The sequence below is a fragment of the Arachis hypogaea genome, chromosome 14, assembly GCF_003086295.3.
Source record: "Arachis hypogaea cultivar Tifrunner chromosome 14, arahy.Tifrunner.gnm2.J5K5, whole genome shotgun sequence".
NCBI lineage: Eukaryota > Viridiplantae > Streptophyta > Magnoliopsida > Fabales > Fabaceae > Arachis > Arachis hypogaea.
The window spans coordinates 109,176,998-109,183,122 of record NC_092049.1 but is presented as its reverse complement, the minus strand read 5'-3'; the positions used below and the strand labels follow the sequence as shown (position 1 = coordinate 109,183,122).

Genomic DNA, 6,125 nt, shown 5'->3' with positions numbered 1-6,125 from the left:
AGGAACAGCAGAGCTCCACACCTTAATCTATGGAGTGTAGAAACTCTACCGTTGAAAATACATAAGTGAAAGGTTCAGGCATGGCCGAATGGCCAGCCCCCATGATCTAAGAACCAGACGTCCCAAGATAATCCAAAGATGTTCAAAGATGATCAAATACAAGAGTAAAAAGTCCTATTTATACTAAACTAGTTACTAGGGTTTACAGAAGTAAGTAATTGATGCATAAATCCACTTTCGGGGCCCACTTGGTGTGTGCTTGGGCTGAGCTTGAAGTTTCCACGTGGAGAGGTCATTCTTGGAGTTGAACGCCAGTTTGTAACGTATTTCTGGCGTTTAACTCCAGACAGCAGCATAGAACTGACGTTCAACACGCTTTTACGTCGTCTAAACTTGGCCAAAGTATGGACTATTATAAATTACTAAAAAGCCCTGGATGTCTACTTTCCAACGCAATTGGAAGCGCGCCTTTTTGAGTTCTGTAGCTCCAGAAAATTCACTTTGAGTGCAGGGAGGTCAGAATCCAACAGCATCAGCAGTCCTTCTTCTACCTCTGAATCTGATTTGTGCTCAAGTCCCTCAATTTCAGCCAGAAAATACCTGAAATCACAGAAAAACACACAAACGCATAGTAAAGTCCAGAAATGTGAATTTAACATAAAAACTAATGAAAACATCCCTAAAAGTAACTAGATTCTACTAAAAACATACTAAAAACAATGCCAAAAAGCGTATAAATTATCCGCTCATCACAACACCAAACTTAAATTGTTGCTTGTCCCCAAGAAACTGAAAATCAAATAGGATAAAAAGAAGAGAATATACTATAAATTCCAAACTATCAATGAAACATAGCTCCAATCAGATGAGCGGGACTTGTAGCTTTTTGCCTCTTGAATAGTTTTGGCATCTCACTTTATCCATTGAAGTTCAGAATGATTGGCATCTATAGGAACTCAGAGTTCAGATAGTGTTATTGATTCTCCTAGTTCAGTATGATGATTCTTGAACACAGCTATTTTATGAGTCTTGGCCGTGGCCCTAAGCACTTTGTTTTCCAGTATTACCACCGGATACATAAATGCCACAGACACATAATTGGGTGAACCTTTTCAGATTGTGACTCAGCTTTGCTAAAGTCCCCAATTAGAGGTGTCCAGGGTTCTTAAGCACACTCTTTTTTTGCTTTGGACCTTGACTTTAACCGCTCAGTCTCAAGTTTTCACTTGACACCTTCACGCCACAAGCACATGGTTAGGGACAGCTTGGTTTAGCCGCTTAGGCCAGGATTTTATCCTTTTAGGCCCTCCTATCCACTGATGCTCAAAGCCTTGGGATCCTTTTTATTACCCTTGCCTTTTGGTTTTAAGGGTTACTAGCTTTTTTCTCTTGCCTCTTGGTTTTAAGTGCTTTTGGCTTTTTCTGCTTGCTTTTGCTCTCTTTTTTTTTCGCTATTTTTTTTCTCTATTATTTTTTTTTCTGCAAGCTTTGTTCTTTGCTGCTTTTTCTTGCTTCAAGAATCATTTTTATGATTTTTGAGATTATCAAATAACATGTCTCCTTGTCATCATTCTTTCAAGAGCCAACATATTTAACACTCTTAAACAACAACTTCAAAAGACATATGCACTGTTCAAGCATTCATTCAGAAAACAAGAAGCATTGTCACCACATCAATATAATTAAACTAAGTTCAAGGATAAATTCGAAACTCATGTACTTCTTGTTCTTTTGAATTAAAACATTATTCATTTAAGAGAGGTGATGGATTCATAGGACATTCATAACTTTAAGACAAAGTTACTAAATACTAATGATCATGTAATAAGACACAAACTTAGATAAGCACTTAACATAGAGAAAACGAAAAACAGAGAATGTAAGAACAAGGAATGAGTCCACCTTAGTGATGGTGGCGTTTCCTTCTTGAGGAACCAATGATGTCCTTGAGCTCTTCTATGTCTCTTCCTTGTCTTTGTTGCTCCTCCCTCATTGCTTTTTGATCTTCTCTAATTTCATGAAGGATGATGGAGTGCTCTTGATGTTCTACCCTTAATTGTCCCATGTTGGAACTTAATTCTCCTAGGGAGGTGCTGATTTGCTCTCAATAGTTTTGTGGAGGAAAATGCATTTGAGGCATCTCCGGGATCTCATGGTGATGAGCTTCATGCGTCTCTTGAGATCCATGAATGGGCTCTCTTGCTTGCTCCATCCTTTTCTTAGTGATGGGCTTCTCTTCATCAATGGGAATGTCTCCTTCTATGAAAGCTCCAGCTGAGTAACATAGATGGCAAATAAGATGAGGAAAAGCTAGCCTTGCCATGGGGGAGGACTTTTCGGCTATTTTGTAGAGTTCAAGGGAGATGACTTCATGAACTTCTACTTCCTCTCCAATCATGATGCTATGAATCATGATGGCCCGATCCACAATAACTTCGGATCGGTTGCTAGTGGGGATGATGGAGCGTTGTATGAACTCTAACCATCCTCTAGCTACAGGCTTGAGGTCCAGTCTTCTTAGTTGAACCAACTTGCCTTTGGAGTCAATCTTCCATTGAGCTCCTTCCACACATATGTCCATGAGGACTTGGTCCAACCTTTGATTAAAGTTGACCCTTCTAGTGTAGGGGCGTGCATCTCCTTGCATCATGGGCAAGTTAAACGCCAACCTCACGTTTTTCGGACTAAAATCTAAGTATTTTCCCCGAACCATGGTGAGATAATTCTTTGGATTCAGGTTCTTACTTTGATCATGGTTCCTAGTGATCCATGCATTGGCATAGAACTCTTGAACCATTAGGATGCCGACTTGTTGGATGGGGTTTGTTAGAACTTCCCAACCTCTTCTTTGGATTTCATGTCGGATCTCCGGATACTCATTTCTCTTGAGCTTGAAAGGGACCTCGGGGATCACCTTCTTCTTGGCCACAACATCATAGAAGTGGTCTTGATGGGCTTTGGAGATGAACCTTTCCATCTCCCATGACTCAGAGGTGGAAGCTTTTGTCTTCCCTTTCCCTTTTCTAGAGGATTCTCTGGTCTTAGGTGCCATCAATGGTAATGGAAAAACAAAAAGCTTATGCTTTTACAACACCAAACTTAGAATATTGCTCGTCCTTGAGCAAGAGAAGAAAGAATAGATGAAGAAGAAGAAGAAAATATGGAGGAGAGGAGGGATGTGGTTTGGCCAAGAAGGGGAAGAGAGGGTTGTGTTGTGTGAAAATGAGGAAGAATGGAGGGCTATATATAGGGAAGGGATGGGGTAAGATTCGGCCATAAGGGTGGGAAATTGATTTTGAATTTTGAAGGTAGGTGGGGTTTATGAGGTAGGTTTATGGGGAAGAGTGGATGGATGTGAGTGGTGAAGTGGTGATAGGGAAGAGAGATTGAGGTGATTGGTGAAGAGTATTGGGGAAGAGTATTTATGGGATTGTGTGAAAGAGGGGTGAGAAGAAGTGAGTGGAGGTAGGTGGGGATCCTGTGGGGTCCACAGATCCTGAGGTGTTCAAGGATTTACAACCTTGCACCAAATTAGGCATGCAAAATTCCCTTGCACACAACTCTGGGCGTTCAGCGCCAGATTGGTGCTTGTTCTGGGCATTGAACGCCCATTTGTTGCCCATTTCTGGCGTTGAACGCCAGAACCATGCTTGTTCTGGGCGTTCAGCGCCAGCTCTTCTCCAGGGTGCAATTCTAGCGTTCAAACGCCCAGATGCTGCCCATTTTGGGCGTTCAGCGCTAGAACCATGCTCTGTTCTGGCGTTGAACGCCAGCCAGATGCTTCTTACTGGCGTTTAAACGCTAGTGAGATCCTCCTCCAGGGTGTGATTTTTCTTCTGCTGTTTTTGATTCCGTTTTCAATTTTTATATTTATTTTGTGACTCCACATGATCATGAACCTAATAAAACATGCAAAAAAAAAACATAAAAATTAAAAATTGGGTTGCCTCCCAACAAGCGCTTCTTTAATGTCAATAGCTTGACAGTGGGCTCTCATGGAGCCTCACAGATGTTCAGAGCATTGTTGAGACTTTCCAACACCAAACTTAGAGTTTGACTGTGGGGGCTTTGGTTGACTCTGCAGTGAGAGAAGCTCTTTATGCTTCCTCTCCATGGGTACAGAGAGAGATCCTTGAGTTTTAAACACAAGGGAGTCCTCATTCAATTGAAGGACTAGTTCACCTCTGTCAACATCAATCACAGCTCTTGCTGTGGCTAGGAAGGGTCTTCCAAGGATGATGGATTCATCCTCATTCTTCCCAGTATCCAGAACTATGAAATCAGCAGGGATGTAAAGGCCTTCAACCTTTACTAACACGTCCTCTACTTGTCCATAAGCCTGTTTTCTTGAATTGTCTGCCATTTCTAATGAGATTTTAGCAGCTTGCACCCCATAGATTCCCAGTTTCTCTATTACAGAGAGGGGCATGAGGTTTATCCCTGAACCAAGGTCACATAGAGCCTTCTCAAAGGTCATGGTGCCTATGGTACAAGGTATTAGGAACTTTCCAGGATTTTGTTTCTTCTGAGGCAATGTCAGTTGATCCAGATCACTCAGTTCATTAGTGAACAAGGGAGGTTCATCTTTCCAAGTCTCAATACCAAATAATTTGGCATTCAGCTTCATGATTGCACCAAGGTACTTGGTAACTTGCTCTTCAGTAACATCCTCATTCTCTTCAGAAGAGGAATACTCATCAGAGCTCATGAATGGCATAAGGAGGTTCAATGGAATCTCTATGGTCTCTAGATGAGCCTCAGATTCCTTTGGTTCCTCAAAGGGAAACTCCTTATTGATCACTGAACGTCCCAGGAGGTCTTCCTCCTTGGGATTCACGTCCTCTCCTTCCTTTACAGGTTCGGCCATGGTGATCAATTCAATGGCCTTGCACTCTCCTTTTGGATTTTCTTCTATATTGCTTGGGAGAGTACTAGGAGGGATTTCAGTGATCCTTTTACTCAGCTGGCCCACTTGTGCTTCCAAATTTTTAATGGAGGACCTTGTTTCATTCATGAAACTCACAGTGGCCTTTGATAGACTAAATTTGCTAAATTAGAAGTATTTTGTTCAGAATTCTTTGTCTGTTGCTGAGTGGATGATGGAAAAGGCTTGCTATTGCTAAACCTGTTTCTTCCACCATTATTAAAGCCTTGTTGAGGCTTTTGTTGATCCTTCCATGAGAGATTTGGATGATTTCTCCATGATGGATTATAGGTGTTTCCATATGGTTCACCCATATAATTTACCTCTGCTATTGCAGGGTTCTCAGGATCATAGGCCTCTTCTTCAGAAGGCGCCTCTTGAGTACTGTTGGATGCAGCTTGCATTCCATTCAGACTCTGAGAAATCATATTGACTTGCTGAGTCAATATTTTGTTCTGAGCCAATATGGCATTCAGAGTATCAATTTCAAGAACTCCCTTCTTTATAGGCGTCCCATTACTCACAGGATTCCTCTCAGAAGTGTACATGAACTGGTTATTAGCAACCATGTCAATGAGTTCTTGAGCTTCTGCAAGCGTTTTCTTTAGGTGAATGGATCCACCTGCAGAAGTATCCAATGACATCTTAGCTAATTCAGACAGACCATCATAAAATATATCCAGGATGGTCCATTCTGAAAGCATGTCAGAAGGACACTTTTTGGTCAGTTGCTTGTATCTCTCCCAAGCTTCATAGAGGGATTCACCTTCTTTCTGTCTGAAGGTTTGAACATCCACTCTAAGCTTACTAAGCTTTTGAGGAGGAAAGAACTTGGCTAAGAAAGCCGTGACCAGCTTATCCCAAGAGTTCAGGCTATCTTTGGGTTGAGAGTCCAACCACACTCTAGCTCTGTCTCTTACAGCAAAAGGGAAAAGCATGAGCCTGTAGACTTCAGGATTTACTCTATTAGTCTTAACAGTATCACAGATCTGCAAGAATTCAGTTAAGAACTGAAAAGGATCTTCAGATGGAAGTCCATGGAACTTGCAATTCTGCTGCATCAGAGAAACTAGCTGAGGTTTCAGCTCAAAATTGTTTGCTCCAATGGTAGGGATGGAGATGCTTCTTCCATGTAAATTGGAATTAGGTGCAGTAAAGTCACCAAGCATCCTCCTTGCATTATTATTATTTTCGGCTGCCA

At 41.6% G+C, this 6,125-nt stretch overlaps 1 non-coding gene across 1 annotated transcript; it reads left to right on the top strand.

Moving 5' to 3' along the window:
* The first annotated feature begins 5,622 nt into the window (after window positions 1–5,622).
* Window positions 5,623–5,730, top strand: LOC112745338 (small nucleolar RNA R71). Its single transcript, XR_003173273.1, has one exon. It is a non-coding gene; the product is annotated as a small nucleolar RNA R71 (small nucleolar RNA).
* The last annotated feature ends 395 nt before the right edge of the window (window positions 5,731–6,125 follow it).